The sequence below is a fragment of the Furipterus horrens genome, unplaced genomic scaffold (genome assembly GCF_987537825.1).
Source record: "Furipterus horrens unplaced genomic scaffold, mFurHor1.1.pri manual_scaffold_7, whole genome shotgun sequence".
In the NCBI taxonomy this organism is placed as follows: Eukaryota; Metazoa; Chordata; class Mammalia; order Chiroptera; family Furipteridae; genus Furipterus; species Furipterus horrens.
This window is the reverse complement of record NW_028327177.1, coordinates 141,479,687-141,498,194: the sequence shown is the minus strand read 5'-3', so window position 1 is coordinate 141,498,194 and position 18,508 is coordinate 141,479,687. Positions and strand designations below refer to the sequence as shown.

Here is an 18,508-nt window from a genome sequence, read left to right as displayed (position 1 = left end):
AGTAGACTCTGGTTAGTCTTACCCTGAGGTCTTCGCTGAGTGACAAGAAGAAGACCCTGCACAGGACGCCTCCTCTCTGTGGGGTTCGGTCCCTCAATGACAGAGCATCTTCGGTGTCAGTTTCCTAAGGAAAGAAAAGGCGCCCGGGTGTAAATTTGAAAGGACTCGCAAATCTACCCTCAAAGCTGATGGAGAGTTCTGCTTAGTTCGGAATTCTGGATTAAAAATAACTTGTCCTCAGAATTTTGAGGGTTTTGTTCCACTTTCTTCTAAAAGTCTGTTACTCTGATTCTTTTGTGCATGGATGTGACCTGCCCTTTCCTCTCTGGAAGCTTTTAGGATCTTCCCTTTCCCCCTGGTGTTCTGAAGTTATTGTTGATTTGATAAACATTTATGTAAGCAGTGAATACGTGATTCTGTGCAGGCCTTAGATTTGTGGCTTCACCATGATTCAAATCCTGCTCTCTAAAGAGAGCTGTCCCGCCGTCCCCAAAGGGTTCCCTCGCCCCCAGCCCCATCCCTCACCCGCAATGGACAGAGGGGTCTCAGCTTCACCGAAAGGGATGGGTTTCTTTCCCCTTCATTGTGTTGGGTGCTTGCTTAGACTTCTAGCTTAGAAATTCATATCACCCAACTCTGGGAAAATCTGTTGTCTGAGTTTTTGTTTTTTTTTAATCTCTACCCTTCAATATTATCATCTTAATAATTATATTAATCCTATTAGATCTTAGATCGATCCTTTAATTCTCCAATATTTTCTCACTCTCTCCTTTGTCCTACTTTTTGGAAGATTTTCTCCGTTTTTTTTAAAGAGCCTTAACTTTCCAGAGCTCTTTCCCGTCCTCTGAATGAATATTCCTTACTGTTAGAGCACACGATCCTTGTCTCACTGACCTGTTAGAGTCTCTTCTCAGTCTAAGAATATTACTTACAGTTGTTAGTTTGTTTTTGGTAAACTTAAAAAGAAAGATTTTATTTATTTACTTTTATAGAGAGGGGAAGGGAGGGAGGAAGAGAGCGAGAGAAACATCCATGTGGGAAAGAAACATCGATCGGTTGCCTCTCGCACACGCCCTGACCACCAAACCCACAACCCAGGTCCGTGCTGTGACCGGGAATCGAACCTTCAACCTTTGGCTTTGCAGGCGATGCCCAACCCACGGAGCCACACTAGCCAGGGGTATAAACCTTTCTCTTCTGTCCCCAGTATAGTCTCTATTTCTTATAAACCCCTTCTTTTTCCCCGTTTCTGTTTTTGTCTCAGTCTTTCGTGTTGGAAGCTTTAGGCAGATGTTAACGACCCTGGTCTGTGTCCTTGTGGGTAAGAGAAGGGGACGCGCGTGTGCAGGGGCGGGGCTGACTCCTGGCGCCGTTCCGTGTAGGTTAAGCTAATGCGGCAGAGTCGGGCTCTTTTCCTGGGGGACCGCAAAGGTCGGTGCGCGCTGGTTTTATTCTTTGGAGTTTGTGTGGGCTGCGCTCGTGGCCCTAGACGACACCTTTGGTGATGCAACTTCACAGTTTCTTCCCACCAGGAGTGGAGCCGACCTCCCCGGGCCTTGGGTCTGGCGCTGGGACATGTGGGGGCCAGTAGCGTCGGGTGGAATGATGACCTGCGAGCTTGCCCTCTCGTGCTTCGGCCAGACAGGAAAGCGCTAAGTGACCTGCTGTGTAAGGAGGAGGAGGCCTCCCCAGCCATCCCTGCCACCCCCGCCGAGAGCCACCTGCAGCCCACCGTGCGCACGTCCGGGCTACGGAGCAGGTCTGCTCATTTGTGTAGCAATAACTGACCATCTCCCGGGAGAGGAATCCCGGAACCTGGAGTCAGGGAGAACGGAGCTTGGTGGCAAGCTTTTGGGGAGCTGCGGGGTCACCGGGGCCAGGGGACCCTGTGTTCAGCCTGCACGCATGCAACTCTCCCGTTCCCGGCAGCAGACACTTCGCCTCCACCTCCAGCCGCACCCGATGTTTGTGAGTCCTGTGCGCTCTGCTCAGCTTACCCAGAACTAACCCTCTCTTCTGCCAGGGTGGGAGAGGGCAGCTGCCCGGGTGTGCACATGAAGACGGGAACACCCCAAGCCCCGAAATGATCACCTTATTATCTCCTGGTCTTGTTTTTCAAAGCTGTCTTAGCTAGCTGTGGATCTTTAGTCTTCAACATGACTTTTGTTTTCTTTTTCTTTTGCATCCATTTGTGGAATTCTCAAAAATTCTGATGAGATTTTTAAGTATAGTTTATTGATTATGTTGTTACAGCAGTCCTAATTTTTTTCCCTTTGCTCCCCTCTGCCCAGCACCCCCCTTCCCTCCAGCAATTCCACTCCCCTTAGTTCATGTCCATGGGTCGTGCATGTAAGTTCTTTGGTTTCACCCTTTCCTATATCATTTTAAACTTCCCCCTGTTTATCTTGTACCAACCAGTTATGCTTCTTGATCTCTGTATCTTTTCCCCCATTCTCCCCCTTCCTCCTCCCAGCTGATAACCCTCCAGATCCCCATACCTATGCTCTTGTTCCTATTCTGGTTTGCTTGGTTGGACTTTTTTATTTTTTAGATTCAGTTGTTGATAGTTGTGAGTTTGTTGTCATTTTAATGCTCATAGTTTTGATCTTTTTCTTAAATAAGTCCCTTTAACACTTCATATAATAATGGCTTGGTGATGATGAACTCCTTTAGCTTCACCTTGTCTGGGAAGCACTTTATCTGCCCTTCCATTCTAAATGATAGCTGTGCTGGATAGAGTAATCTTGGTCGTAGGTCCTTGCTTTTCATCACTTTGAATGTTTCTTTTCAGTCCCTTCCTGCCTGCAAAGTTTCTTTTGAGAAATCAGCTGACAGTCTTATAGGCACCCCTTTGTAGGTAACTCTCTGCTTTTCTCTTGCTGCTTTTAAGATTCTCTCTTTATCTTGAACTTTTGGCACTTTAATTATGATATGTCTCGGTGTGGTCTTCTTTCGGTCTAGCTTGTTTGGGACTCTCTGTGCTTCCTGGACTTGTATGTCTATTTCCTTCGCCAAATTTGGGAAGTTTTCCTTCATTATTTTTTCACATAAGCTTTCAAATTCTGGCTCTTCATCTTCTCCTTCTGGCACCCCTATGGTTTGGATGTTGGCACGTTTAAAGTTGTCCCAGAGGTTCCTAAGATTCTCCTCATTTTTTTTCAATTCTTGTTTCCTCATTCTGTTCTGGTTGACTGCTTTTTTCTTCCTTATGTTCCAAATCATTGATTTGAATCCCAGTTTCCTTCCCTTCACCATTGGTTTTATGTGGATTTTTCCTTCATTTCACTTAGCATAGCCTTCACTTCTTCCCTTATGCATTTACTGTACTTAAGCATATCTGTCCAGTCTGTGAGCATCTTTATCACCAGTGTTTTGAACTCTATGTTTGTTAGGCTGGCTATCTCCTCATCTGTGAGGTTGGCTATCCCCTCGTCGCTTAGTTCTCCCACTGGAACCTTGATCCGTTCCCCCTTTTGGGCCATACTTCTCTGTCTCCTCATTCTGACAGGCTCCTGTGTGTGTTTGCCTCTGTGTCTGAGGTAGAGCTGTTGCACCTGTTACGTTGTAAGGGGAGGAGCCTTAGGTATTGTCAGTACAGGGCGACCCGTTTCACCATGTTGTGGTGCTATGTGGCGGGAAGGGGTCTGAGAGGGAACAATACTGTTTGCTCAGCACTCACCCCTTTTCCAGGCACTTCTCCCACTTCCATATGGGACTGGCGCCCCTCTAGTTGTTGCCATGGCCGTCATTCCCAGAGTGGGTGGGTTTGTGGACATTTTAGGACCATGGGGGCCCTTTAAACAAGCGGACTCTGCTGAGAGACCAGCTGTTTCTTCCTCTGCCCCAACCCCCACTGGTCTGCACAGTCAGAAGCAATGAGGCTCTATTTTCCCCGGCGCTGGGACCGTGAGCTGCGAGGTCTCATCTGGTGCTGGGAGCGCTCCCCAGGTGTCCCTCCCAACTTTTTAAAACATGTGACTGCGCTTTCTGCTGGCCTGCTACTGCCTCCACTGCTGCTGCTGCCACCACACCGCATCCTCTCCACCCCGGGTCCGCCCCTCCTACCTGTCTGAGTATTTCTTCTTTATATCTTTGTTTGTTGGACTTCCATGCGGCTTGATTTCCTGGAACTTCTGGTTGTCTCTAGTTTTGAGGTAGTTGTGTTCCTTCTTATTTGTGGAGGGGACGCAGTGTGTCTGTCTAGGCCTCCATCTTGGCCGGAAGTCCTCTGATGAGATTTTTATCGGAGTTACATTTAACTTTTAGATTAACTTGGAGAAGATGGAAAACCTTACAATGTCAAGTGGCTCTATCAATGACTCTATAGTATATTTCTCCACTCCAGTTTCCTTCATGTCCTGTCACGCCATGGACAAAAGTGGCCTTTGTAACTGCAACGCTGTCCCCTTAGAGAAGGAGCATGCCTTGCTCTTCCTTTCTCCTTGCTCGCTAGACTGTAAATGGAATCATTGACTTTGAAGAAGCTGTTTTGCATCACAAAGTGACCTTGGGAACAGAGGCCATTCTAGCCAAGTGCCAGGATTCCTCACGCGTGAAGGGACAAGCCAGGCCCAGAACAGCTGTTTCTGAGCTCCCTGGGAAGGAGAACTAAACCTCCGACGTGTTAAAGCCGCTGTCACTAGGGCCGCGCTGCCCTTCTCAGCAGCCACGTGGTTAAGCGCTACCCCCGTGGTTCTCAGAGCGGGGTTCCCTAGACCCGCAGCCACCGCATCACCCGGGGGCGAGTTAGAGACGCGCGTTCTGGCCCCGCAGACGGCTGGGTGGTGAGCGCTCCGCTGCCGGGACGCACACTGAGTCTGGAAAGCGGGGCTCCAACGATATCTCTCTTAGCTGTGACAGTCACAGCAGGCTCTGTCCGCGGGAGCGTTGCCCGCCTGCTCCAGGTGCCGAGCTCAGAGGTTACCCCGCGGGTGAGGGCGGCCGCCCACGTGCGCCATGTCTGCGGAGGCGCAGGCAGGAGAGGGACCCGCAGCGCGCCTCCTCCTGGGGCCCTCGTCCCAGGTCTGGCCCTCGGTTTCCCAGGGCGCCCTGGCCTCAGAACTGCGGGTCGTATCCCTCCGCCTCGGCTCACAGGTTAGCCGTCCATAACTAGACCCACACTTGGCCCTCCTGGTTGAAGGTGATTAGCTGATTTATCCACGAACCCCCAGCGCTTTCTCTCCCACTGCACTGCACAGCATTAGGAGAATGTTCTGGTCTTCTGGGCGCGTCACTGAGCGATAATTCCCCATTTATTGTCAGGAATTTCCTAAGCGCGCCTTCCACCGGCTTCTAATTCAAAACCACTTTCTGAAAAGCAGCTCCTGAAATTTACTTCTCAGTGTTTATTCATCTGTTGAGACCTCCTGCTCTTGTGCGATCTGTCTTAACGGACATGAAAAGGGGGTTCATTAGCCCATAAAGCTAAGGATACCCGCAGTCTAGCTGGTGGCAGGTTCAGGCAAGGCTGGGCCCAGGGGCCCAGAGGAACCCTTAGGTTTGTGTCTGTCCGTCTATCCACGGCTCTGCCTCCTCTGTGTGGGCTCCCCCCTCAGCAAGCAGCCTTCATGTGGAGGCCCCAGAAGTTCTGGCTTCATAATCCTGAAAGTCAGCAGCGAACCAGAGCAGGTCTATCCATACAAGACAGCAGCTCCGAGCTCTGGCACGCAAACACCAGTACGCGAACCTAGACGCACAGCCGTCTGATTCTGTTCCAGGGAAAGTCCACGCCTGCGAAACGTGTGCAGACAGAGCGCACACGGGAGGTTGTCAGCGGCTGAAGGAGGTGGTGCTGGGGAGTGAGGGGCTGCCCGTGGGCGTGCTGGTTCCTTTTAGGGTGATACAAGTATTTTAGAACTCAGTATAGACGATAGTAGTTGCTTAATGCTGTGACTGCACTAAATGCCACCACGTTGTTTGTCTTCTGTTAGTGGCTGACATGATGTGGCTAATCCAAAAGCGGTTATGTGAGTTTTGCTTACATTTTACATATATATATAGTGTTCTCTCACACGATAGTCAGTCAGGCGCGGCCCTAAGAGACTGGGCAAGGCAGTGGAAAACAATGTGTGTTATACTCGCAGGGTCTCAGGCCCTCCAGAGGAGCTCACCACATGCCACTTAGGGTCACAGGAGAAGCACCAGGCTTTGGTCAGGTGGCAGGAGACAGCAGGGAGAAAGAGCTTTTGCTGGGCCTTTACTGGAGCGGGGGAGGCCGGGCCGGGCAGGTCACCAGTTTGGGGCCGGCAAGTTTGAGTCACGTCAGCCTCCAGATGCCCGTGTCTGGCCCTGGAATGAGGAAGGCCTGAGAGAGGAGGGAGGGCTCTGGGTCGGCTGTTTGCAAAGAGATGAAAGGCATGCTCAGGGCTTAGTCCTTTGCCTGCCCGAGGAACTGGCTAGTCCTGGGAGGAGCTGCCTCTCCCAAACCAGAAAGGAATTAAAAAAAACCAAAACACTCAAATGTCATAATATACAGAAAATATACAGTCACACAGGGGTGGGCAAACTTGAGTTTCCATTTATGAGTACACAAAACAGAGTTTATTCTTGTTTATTTGTTATTTTATTATTATTTACCTACTTCTGCCCATCCCTGTATATTGAGAGAGAGAGCCTACTGGTCTAGGCCCAGGCATGCGGCACTGACCCCAGAGGTCCCCCCCTCACTCTCCCAGAGCGCACCCTCCAGTGCTGGGCCCGGAAAACAGAAAATGTGGTCAAAGAACCTCAGGTCTTCATGAGAACTTTCAAAACAGCACAGCAGAATCGGGCTGGAGCGCACACTGTGAGGGAAAGTCGTTTTTTTTTTCTTTTTAATCCTCACCTGAGGATATGTTTATTGATTTTAGAGCAAGAGGAAGGGGTGGGAGGGGATGGAGGGAGATTAAAGAGAGATTAGAGAGAAACATTGATTGGTTGCCACCATATGCACCCTGGCCGGGGCTCAAACCCACAACCTAGGTATGTGCCCTGACTAGGGATCGAACCTGCAACCTTTTGGTGCAGGGCGACACTCCAGCCAACTGAGCCACTAGCCAGGGTGTGAGCTGTTTTACTAAGGCTCCCAAAAGAGGCCTCCCTGAGAGGAAGCTGGTGGCAGAGTCCAGCCAGGTGGAGTGAGAGCTCCACCTGGAAGACAGTCCCCGCACAGGGGACAGCAGGTGCCCAGTGCTGTGCGGGGCCCGCGGGACCAAGCAGGAAGGGAGGACTGAGAGGCTGAGCCGGCCAGGCCAGACTGCAGGCTTCCGGAGAGCGCAGAGGGCTTCTGGGATTGCTCTGAATTTAACTGGCAGACATGGAAGGATTAAGAGCATTCGATGACACCGGCTTCCAGGCTGCAGAGGTCACAGAGACCGCACTGAGGAGGAGGGTCCCCGGTTGGCTGACTTGGGAGCCCTCGTCCCCAACGCTCCAGCCCACGGCAGAGATCGCTACTCAGTCACTGGCCTGCTCACCCCACGCCAGGCCCTCCGTCCTCCGCACGGGACTCCCGCCAACGCCAACGCTTCCTCGGAGCTGACCCGCGACATGCCCCGGACCTGCCACCCGTTTCCCTGCCCCTCCGCAGGTCCCCGAGCTGGTTCGACAGACCTGGCGACACCTGACGCCGGCTGGAGCAGACCCGATCAGTTCTTTATTGGGAAGGGGATGCAGTTTGTGATGCGGCAAATCTGTGACCCCAGAAAGATGTCAAGTTCAAGTCCCAGCTGGTTTGCTGTGAGTTCGTACCTGCCCTGGAAGAAGCCACTGGTGTGGCAGTGACGCCAGCGCCAGCACACCTGGATGAGGCGCGCGGCGTGCAGCAGGCGGCAGTAACGGAGGCGGACGCGCCACGCTCGGACCCACGACTGCAGCCTGACCGCCGCCCCCGCCGTCCGCACGTAGGACTCCAGCGCCGCCCCGCGCCGCTGCCCCAGCCGCGTGGCCAGCACCTGCCGCCTCCAGCGCTGGATGATGGCAGCGCGGAGCGCCGCGTGCAGCAGCGTCCTGCGCACCAGGGTGCCCCGCCACCAGGCCTGGATCTTGAGGGCTTTCTGCTCTTCACCAGGGGGCTTCTTTTTGGGTGTGGAGGGACGTGGCTAGGAGAAAGAAGGGCCACTCAGGCACGGTTCCCACGCACCTCAGCCTGAGTGTGCCGGGGAGCGGTCCTGTCCCCTTAGAGCACGGCCCTTCCTCGGAAGTCCGGGGCGCCGGGCATGGTCCTGCCGCAGCTGGAACACAGGCGTCGTGTCTGCCCCTCTTGGTTAGGGCGCACGGGCGTCTCCCACCGCCCTCCGAGTCTCAGGGCTCCCAGCTGTGACACGCGGCACACCGGCCCTCTTCGCCACCGGGCGCACGCACGTGGCTGGCCAGTCCAGAGAGAGAACGCCATGACCTCCGGGTCAGAGGGCCGTCATGCTCCTCCTACCTGGTAGGCGAGCCCGCCTACCTGGGTGCGGACCGCTTCCCTTTGGTGCCCACCCACAGGCTGGAGGAGGGGCGCCCGGGGCTCGCCTCTCACGCCTGGTCCCAGCTCCCACCCTGACCTGCGGCCCGCTCTGTCATCACACAGTTCGGAGTCTCTGGTTCATTTCTCACGTTCGTTTCTTTTGGTTCTCACTCCTTAGGCAGCACACATGCGCACACATGTGCACACACCCCCACACCATTTGAGACCTGGGCTCCCCTTCACTTGGCAATGCCTTCCCCTGGCCCAACCCCCCCCCCTCCCAACTCTGGTGGTCTGACCCCCACTTGCCAGGGGGTCTCCTGCCCACAGGCAGCTCTCCAGGTCCCACCCACCCTCCTCAGGCCCAGAAGGAGCCAGGGGAGGACAGCCAGGGACGCGTCACGGCCGTCCCTCCAGCTCTGGGAAGGACAGATGCTCATCCTGGCGGGTCTGGGCCGTCTTCAGTTTGTGATCGCTCTCCTGAGCAAGAACTCAGAGCCCTGGCCTCTCACAAACGTGTCCTGGTTCGGATGGCGAGTTCCACGGTCACCTTGTGCTACGGGCCTCAGCAGAGACAACCCATCACTGCTGGGTGAGTCGGGTCGGAGCCGGTGCAGGTGGGGGTCGCCGTCCCCCTGGACGTGGTGGCCCCCCCAGACCTACCTTGGGTGGAATGGGCGGGGGCGGAGCCTCTTGCTCTCTCATTTTCAGCACTGTGATTTCATCAGTGTCTTCTATTATGATTTCACACAGCTGACCATGCTTCTGTAAGCAGTTAGAGGGGAAAGGTGTGGGTGGGGTGTCCTCTGTGCGCCTGGGAGCTGTGGGCACGCCTTCTCCACCCCCTGCCTTGCCCGAGTCCCTCGCTGCAGGACTTGCATCCTGATGGAACTGGAAATCCACCTTCCCCCGCCAGCACCGAGTGGACTGGCTGTTCTTACACAGCACTGAATGCCCATGACTTGGAAATGGAGGGTTCAAATCCCCTCAGGTCCTTCCTCCCCTAAGTTGTCCATAGTTAGGGGCTTGGTGGTTCCATTGCACTCAGGTCTGTCCTCCTCCTGCCACGGCTCAGGCAGGAAGAGAGGAGGCTGGGAGAGCTATGATGTCACAAGGGCGCCTGTGACTCAGGCGCCAGGATGCTGCCCAACAGTTGAGTCCCTTTTGGTAAAAATGTGAAACCGCCATAAATGCCCAAAACTTGGCTAAGTAGGGCAAGATTCCAGAAACATCAGCCCATTGGCACGAAAGTATACAAAGTGAGTCCTTTCAGTCTGGTTGGGAAAAATATAAATGTGAGACTATTGAAACACTATCAATAAGAAACTCATTGACGTGGACTTCAATTAAACAATGGAACCAAATGATTAGAAAGAATGAGTGTGGAACCAAATTCTTTTAAAAAAATATTTAATTTATTTTTAGAGAGAGGGGAAGGGAGGGAGAAAGGGAGAGAAACATCGATGTGTGAGAGAAACATTGATTGGTTGCCTCTCGCACGTCCCCAACTGAGGATGGAACCTACAACCCAGGCTTGTTCCCTGACCAGGGTGATACCCAACCAAGTCACACCGGCCAGGGCTGGAACCAAATTATTACACAAGTCCTTCAGAAAAGGAGATTTACAAATGGCTCAGGAGGAACATTAGAACCACAGTGTCTTATCTCTAAGCGCCCTAGAAAATGGCTGAAATAAGAAATTCTGAAAACACCAATATCCTGCCAAGGATCTACAGCACCTGGACCTCGCCCACGTGCTGAGGGACAACGTGAAACTGGAGACCCACTTTGGACAGCTGAGCAGTTTCTAACCCGGTGAAGCGTACCCCAGCCTACAGCACAGCGGTCTGCTCTCAGTATTTACACGAGAAAACAGAATATGCGTGTCTGGAGATCTGGGCGTGATTCCAAACAGTCGAAGCTGGAAACAGCTCAGACGTTCACCGACAGGTAATAGACCAAGGAGTTGCGGAATGCTCAGAAAAGGAAATAACGCATAGCGGGAAAAATGAGCAAACGGTGGGTGCCCACAATAACACAGACGAAGCTCCGTCACCTTACGCTCAGTGAAAGAAGCCAGACACCAAAGCGGACTTACAGGGTGATTCCACACACAGAAGGATCTAGAACAGGCAAAACTAAACTACAGATAAAATAAGTTTGAACAGCGTTTACATCCAGGGTCGAGGTAGGAGAGGGGTCGTTTGCAAACCGCACAAAGAAACAGAGAGATGTGCTTTATTTTGTTCCGGGTGGTCGTTCCTGGGGAATGCGGAATTGTAAAAACTCATCAAACTCGTTGATTAAGAAGCGCTTAATAAGACCACAAAGAACGTGTTTATTCTTTTATGTACTGACGTGGAAAATGTAAGGCAAATTGAAGAACAATATGGTTCCTATCTAGGGACATAGTTATATATGTGTTATAAAGGGGATTAAGGGAGATGGCATTAGGGTGCAGAGTACATTTTCTGTTGAACCCCCTGTGTCTGGCCCATCAGTCAGGTGCCCAGGTGGCCTTGGAAGCTTGAGAAGCCCCCAGGACCAGACAGGGTCCCCAGCTCAGGCTCAAGTGGCTTCAAACACTCTCCTGTCTTCCTCTTCCCCCGAGGGCCTCACGGTCACCATCAGGAGACAGGTGAGGCCGCTGGCCAAGGGCTGGGGCTGTTAGGAGGCCCAGGGGGTCGCTGAGGAGCACAGCGGGAGTGTGGCAAATGGGGACAGGGGAGGCTATCGCAGGGTTACAAGGGGATGTGGAGCAGCGGAGGAGGCTGTTTAAGGCTGGGGGTCTCCATGTGAGGTCAATGAGAGGAGGGCGTGGGGAAGCCAGGGGTGAGCTGGCAGATGGGGCAGTAGTGGGTGGTGGCCTGGGACAGGGAAGGCAGGAGAAGCATCTGTTTGAAGATCAAGGTATTGGACAATCTCCAAATGGCAGGCTTCCATCTCTGGACTTCTTCCTCAGTTTAGATCATGGCCCAGAAAATTTTAGACTATAGTGTTATTTTCCAGTTCTTCAGGAAGAAAATTTTAAAGTATTTTGATCAGCTTTTCCAGTTATTCTCAGCAAAAGGATTAATTCTAATCACTTAGCACACCATTGTCAGTACGGGGGTCTCTTCCCTGCTATATTTTCAACTTCTCACCTCCTGTTGTTAATAAATTACAGGTGTGTCTGTTTAATCCAGCAAGAAAGTCTCTGTATTTTTAATAGGTGAAGGCTACATTGACATTTATTATGGTTTCTAACATGCCTGGACTTTATTGCCATGTTGTTTTATGGTTTCCATCATTTTTTCCCCCATTTTCTATATCTTTGCTGAATTGGTTGAGGTACCCTTGGAATTTCATTCTTTTTACTGCTGTAGAATTTGAGACAGAAACTGCTAGTTGCCTAGCCAGTGGCCACTTTTCTCATATTCCTGCTAGAACCATGATAATTTGGGGTAGCTGTATGTCCAGATTAAAGAGGTGGGAAAGATGACCTTCATCAGACTCCCTTGCAGCTAGGAGTGGTCATGTGGCACTCCCTGGCCAATGAGGTGTCAGCAGATGTCACTGGGTCCGTCCTCTGGGAGAGCTTGTAGAGAGGCTGCCTTGGGCGAGGATGGTCTTCTTGCCCTTTGCTGTCACTTCTCTTCTGGGAGCCATGTGGAGAGTGTGAGGACCAGGCTCCAGCCATGGGCCCGGGGAAGCAGAGAGAGAGAAACCTAGATACCAGCCAGGCAGTGCCCACATCTACGCTTTTCCGACGTGAGAAAAAAAATCTAGCCTTTTTCTAGGGGAGATAAAAATGTAGGTTTCCGCCTCCTTGAGGGTCCTCAGATGAGCTGGGCACATTCCGGCTTCAGGCCGCGACACCTGCTGTCCCCCTCCCTCCTCCGCCCTCAGTGCCACTCTCTGGTGGCCCCGTTCCGGGGCAGAGCTCCTCCCCCTGCAGCCCGCTCTGTGTTCCCCGCGTGGTTTTTCTCCATAATGAGCACTTCCATCTAAACAGTCTCTCCACAAGGGCGGGAGGCCTGCCTTCTTCTTCACTGCTGGGTCCGCAGCCGCCGCAACCCCAGAGAAGCGTTGAGTGAATACATTAGGTCTAAGCCAGTTCAATAAACCCCACGGAGCGCGGGTGGGCCACAGACTACTGCCTGTCCTTGGCCTGGGCGTGGGTTCTAAGCCACACTAAGCCGAGAATTTCTGTTCAGAGGTTCATTTATTCATCCAGCGATTATCGAACCCCTACTGTGCACCGGGGACCATGATAGGCACTCGTTAAAGCAGAGAGTAAGGCAAAGTCCCTGTGTGCAGGGAGGTCACAGACCCACAAACGTGCTTTCCATGGGTCGGGACAGACGGCCATCTGTGTGTCTGTGAGCTGACAAAGGTCTTCATGGATCTCACTGTCTACTTTTAACAACACTAACCCCTCACCAACATGGGTAAACCCGGGAAAATATTCCTGCGAAAAGCCCTGGACTGAAATGTTCCTTGCAAGCAAGCGGAAACAGCCAAGGCACCCTGGTGCTGATACATTTCCCGCCTCTGGAGGGAGCTCCTCGTCAGTCAAAGTAGGAACACGGAAGGAGCTTTTAGGAAGCAAATGTACTGGAATGTTTCTTTACGTGATTTTGTTGCCAAAAGGAAAGTGGTTCACTCATAAAATCTCTTACGGCTGAACACTTAAAACTTTGGAAATGTAATTTCCTCGCCCACTTATTACTTATTCCCCCTTCCCAAACTGTATTGGTTTTAAATCCATTTGTTAAAAACATAAAAATGCAACACCTGCTGACTTGTTGGTAGAATAGCTGTCACCGGGGAATGTGAACGATTTTAGCCAGACGTCGACGCAGACCTCGGCGTCATTGGTGGCAGCAATCGGAGAGCGGGTGCCCCGCCCAGTCGCGGGTTTGTGCGCCGGTCTTCGCCAGTTTCAGCAGCCGTGAACTTCAGCAGCAAAGGGGGCGGAGCTTCAACCCAGCCCAGAAGGTCACTGTGGGACAAAGGGCGAAACCAGGGCTTCCCTCAAATGAGAAGAAAACGCAACCACCCGGGGCCGAGGAAAGAGACGGTTCGTAGAAAAAGTGACAGCAAGAAAAAGAGGGTTCTGAACGTACGCAGAGATGATCAACTCACCATAAAACAATTAAAGGGAGATTGGCCCCGGCTGGTGTGGCTCAGTGGACTGAGCACCGGCCTGTGAACCAAAGGGTCGCCGGTTCGATTCCCGGTCAGAACACAGACCTGGGTTGCGGTCCCGGTCCTCGGTTGGGGGCATGCGAGAGGCAACCGCACATTGATGCTTCTCTCCCTCTCTTTCTCATTTCCTTCCCCTCTCTCTAAAACTAAATGATATATATATATACATAAATTAAAGGGAGATTGGAGATGACAGGTCGTCTGTGTTAAGGGTGAAGAGGAATAGACCATATCATGTATTGTGATCGGAATATAAACTGGGAAACCTCTGAGTAGCAATTTGACAATATCCATCAAAACTAAAAATGCACAGACCCCTTGGTACAGTAATTCTGCTCTGGGGATTTTTTCTCCGAAATATTCTCAAAAGTTAGCACCCACTTGACACCAAAATCAGATTCGGTCAGGACAAGAAGAGAAAACCACAGGCCAGTCTTACGAATGAACCCAGATGTAGGTATTAACAAACGGAATTCAATGATGATTTAAAAAATACCCAGCAAGAAGGATCTATCCCCCAAGGGCAAGTGCGTTGGTCATTGTTCTTAACTACAGACAACATAAGCTGATTCATAGTCATTTAATCAGAAAAGAAAAGTACTGAACGAATAGTTAGTTGCTCACCAGGTTTTCAGGAAGCCTTGGGGAAGAGGCTCAGGAACGGGCAGGGAAGGAGAAACTACACATCCAGGACCACAGAAAACGTCACCCCACCGAAACAGCCCGACAGGGACCCCACCCCTGGCAGAAGGGATGGCTTTCTGGGATCCTGAGCTGCAGGTGAAAAAAGAAAAAATCCCTGGTGGGCACATTTGATTGGCCAGCTCTGGTCACACATCTGCCCAGCAGCCAGGGAAACTGGCATCTTTCGGCTCTATAATTAGACACCAAGACAGACAAGAGGAGCAGTCCCCAACCATGGGGAAGGGACTCAGGTGCCAGTCATCTAAAATATGGCCTAGGCTGCCACTGTGAGGCTTCCACAATAAAAAATAATCTATTGATGAAATTCATGATACTAACAGACTGACGAGGAAAGCCATGGAGTCCTCTCTGCAGTTGTAAAAAGAAAAATATGTAGTAAAATTATTTTAAAAACCATTAGCAAGCAACCCAGCTAAAAAGTAGGTCAAAGACTTTAGCAAACACTTCACCTAAGAAGGTGTACAGATGCACATGAAAACATGCCCCATGTCATATGTCATCAGGAAAACCACAAATTAAAGCAACAGGGAGCTACCACTGCCCCCAATTAGAATGATTAAAACCCAGAACGCTGACCACACCAAATGCTGGCGAGGATGAGGAGCTACAGGAGCGCTCATTCACTGTTGGAGGGGATGCGAAATAGTACAGCTACCTCGGAAGTCAGTTTGGCAGTCTCTTAAAAATTAAACACACCCTTACTGTATGATCCAGCAATCACGCTCCTTAGTATTTACCCAAAGGAGTTGAAAACTTTGTCTGGACAAAAACCTGCACACGGATGTTCAGAACAGCTCTACCCACAGTTGCCCAAACCTGGAAGCTACCAGCTGTCCATCAGTAGGCTATTGATAAACAAACTGGTACAACAGACAATAGAATGTCAGTCAATAATTAAAAAACGAACAAACAAACAAAAAAACCCAGCTCAGTGGATTGAGCGTCGGCCTGGGAACCAAGTATCACTGGTTTGATTCCCAGTCAGGGCACAGGCCTGGGTTGCATGCCAGGTCCCCAGTCGGGGGCACGTGAGAGGCAACCACACAGTGACGTTTCTCTCCCTCTCTTTCTCCTTTCCCCTCTCTCTGAAAACAGATAAATAAAATAAAAATAAAATAATTAAAAAGAAAACAACCCAGCTAGGGGAGAAAACAGCAAAAGAGTTGTGTAAAAAGATCTTGAACACACCTCTTCCATGACGCACTAAATCCACGTATGGAACAATTCCTTCTAAAGAGCAGCTGGACACTGAGTGACCAGGACCTCCCCAGCAAGGGTCAGCGCCGAGAAAGGCCGTGGCCCCGCCGGGGAAAAGCTGCGGCACCGCCATGGCCCCTGACAGTCAGGAGGGATCTCAAAGTGCAAAACTTTCCCCTAAAGAGCAAGGGGTCCCAGCGCCACACCGGGGACCCCAACTGTTAGACCCAGGCTCTGCAAACCCCCGGGAATACACCCCAGACCAAAGGAGAGCTGCGGGGAAAGAAAACCCCGTCCTTAAAGGGCTCACACGCAGCCTCGCTCGGCCCAGAAACCAGCGCAAAAACATGGGACAGAAAAGCGCCTAGATTGTCCGTGGAGGAGACCCACTCACGGGCCTCGAAGCAGCCACTGAGTTTTCAAGTTTTGGCCGGGGACGTTCAGCCAGAAGGACTGAAAGGCGTGTGCATCGGAGAGCAAAGAGTAAGACTCTCCGTGTCGCCTGTTAGGGAAGCAAAGTGTTGCGGGAATGTGGAGAGAGAGGGGGGATGTAAGATGGTTCCGCTACCACGGAAAACAGTTTGGCGGCTCCTCAAGGAGTTAGACGCGGGACCATCGTCTGACCCAGCAAGGCTACTCCTGGGTGTGGATCCCAAGGAACCAGCCACAGGTGCTCAAACACTGCACCCCAGTGCTCGCAGACCCACCAGTCACAGTCGCCGAAGCGTGAAGGCAACTTTACTATTCGTCAGCTTATGGACATACAAGCAAAACGTGGTACGTGTCCAGACAAGGGACCTATCAGACAGTAGAATCTCCAGGGAATGGGACAGCATTGGGCCATAAAGAGGAAGCAAGTGCTGATGCATGCTGCAACATGGGAAACTTCGAAAACATGCTAAGTGAGAGGAGCCAGACACAGAGGCCGTGTATTACATAATCCCGTGCACAGCGGTCCCTCTGTGTATCGCGGGTCGCTTACCGAGGCCTCACTGCATCGCGAGATTTAAAAAAATATTCTACTTAATTATTTGTCGCGGATTTTTCACTATATCGCGGGATTTTGTGGTATGTTATACATATGTTGTTAAAGTTACGTAGGTTTAAGAGTGTAGAATATGTTTAAGAGCATAAGTAGGGTTTATAAAAGTGTGGGAAAGGTTAATAAGGGACTGGGAGAGGTTTATAAGCATGTGGGAAGGGTTTATAAAGCCTTAAAATACATATAAATACTAAAATAGATGTAGCGTTCCTACTTGGTGAATTTTCACCTATTGCGGGGGGCGGGGGGTTCAAGAACATAAAACCTGTGATAAGTGAGGGGTACTGTGTATGAAAGGTGCAGAATAGACAGACAATTCCATGGAGCCTGGAATCAGGCGAGTGGTTGCCACGGCCTTGGCGGGGGTGTAAGGTAACGGGAAGTGACTGCTTAATGGGTGGAGGGTTTCTTTGGGGTGGTAAAATTAGAATTAAAATGGGATGTAACTAGAAACTGGAATGAGATTGTGGCGATGGCTTTGCCACATTGTGACTGTTCCCAGACCACTGATGGCCCAAATGGGCTGAGCGTCAGCGCGTGGGCCACAGCCACAGCCCCCTCTACACGGTCCCTTCTGCAGAATCTGGCAGGAGGGGCTGGGAGTGGGGGCTGGACTCCAGGACCCAAGGTTTAATGCAGTCGTGGGGGTCCTTGAGACGCGTGCTCTGCTCCCCAGAGTGACTGACAGTCATTAACGCAAGCACTGGGGTTCGCTTTGCAGGATGTTTAACGTGGTGACTATGGGGCCTCCATGTAAGACACCTCAATGGCCTTGACAGTCAGTAGGACAGTGTGGGCCCCCCTGGGCACTGGGCATCCAGCAGAAAAGGGGCGACAACATGCTAAAGCCAGAGGCAGAGGGGCCACCCCAGCCCCACGGGACGCCCGTCCTGTGAGAGCATCACCACCTGCGCCCCCAGCTGCAGCCCTGATGGAACCTGGGAACGCAGCTCTGCCAGGGCTCCAGGGAGGCCCGGCGGCAGCTGCCCCCTCACAGCGGGCGGGGCACGTCCAGGCTTTGTGCCACCAGAGCTGAAGTTCACAGGCTTTGGAAGGCCTCCTTTAAGAAAAAGAACACAAAATCACAGACGTAAAAGTAGGCAGGTGAGTATTTAGGTGAGTGTATATAGCCACAAATGACGAATGTTTACAGGTTGGCGAATTTATCTGTTAACTGCCCCATCTCTACAATACTTCCCCTGTATTTTTAGCTGCATCACCTTTGGTTGCCTCTTTCTCGGGTGGTTTTGAAAATATCATTTTCTATGGAGACCAGTTACTGATTTCTTGTGGCCACTCGCACACAGTCCACATAGTTCTCCTGGCCAGCGCTCGGCGGTCACAGGAGTTCTGACAAATCCTATTTCACAAAATTCACTCCAAAACAAGAGGAAACTGTGCTACATTTATCAGTCCCACTACACAATCACGTATATTCCTGACAAGACAGAACTTCAATGCCGATCGGGCATCAAAGGGGATAGAACCTTCCACTTACGGTTTCACGCGTCTGGCGACTGGAAGGATTTCCTCCAGACCAGCCTTTGTCTCCATTCTTCCCGGGCGTTGCTGTTCCTCCCCTGCCGTGACCTCTGGTGCCGGGCACTGCAGGGCGCGCCCCCGTGACCTTAGCAGCACCTCTGTCCCCAGGACAAGCGTGAAGGGACGCTGCCCCAGGCAGGATGAGTCTTGGATGCAGTTTGTAGCAGAAAGGCCAGTGAGGCTGTATCCACTCCCAGGGGTGCCTGTGAGCCATGCAAATCTCTCCTAGTTTACTAAACTCAGCGCACCCCGCTCAGCTCTGCTCCCGTTCTGTCCCCCAAGAGGCTGCAGCCATTGTACACCGAACCCGAAGGCGACAGGGAGCCAGAGACGGGGTTGGGGGGCGGGGGGAGGCCCCCTCCAATCGCAGCTCAGACATCTTGCTACCACGCGCTTTACACGGA

At 51.7% G+C, this 18,508-nt stretch overlaps 1 pseudogene; it reads right to left on the bottom strand.

Moving 5' to 3' along the window:
• Nucleotides 1–7,625: 7,625 nt before the first annotated feature.
• LOC150005511 (IQ domain-containing protein F5 pseudogene) lies at nucleotides 7,626–16,136 on the bottom strand (annotated as a pseudogene).
• Between the last annotated feature and the right edge of the window lie 2,372 nt (nucleotides 16,137–18,508).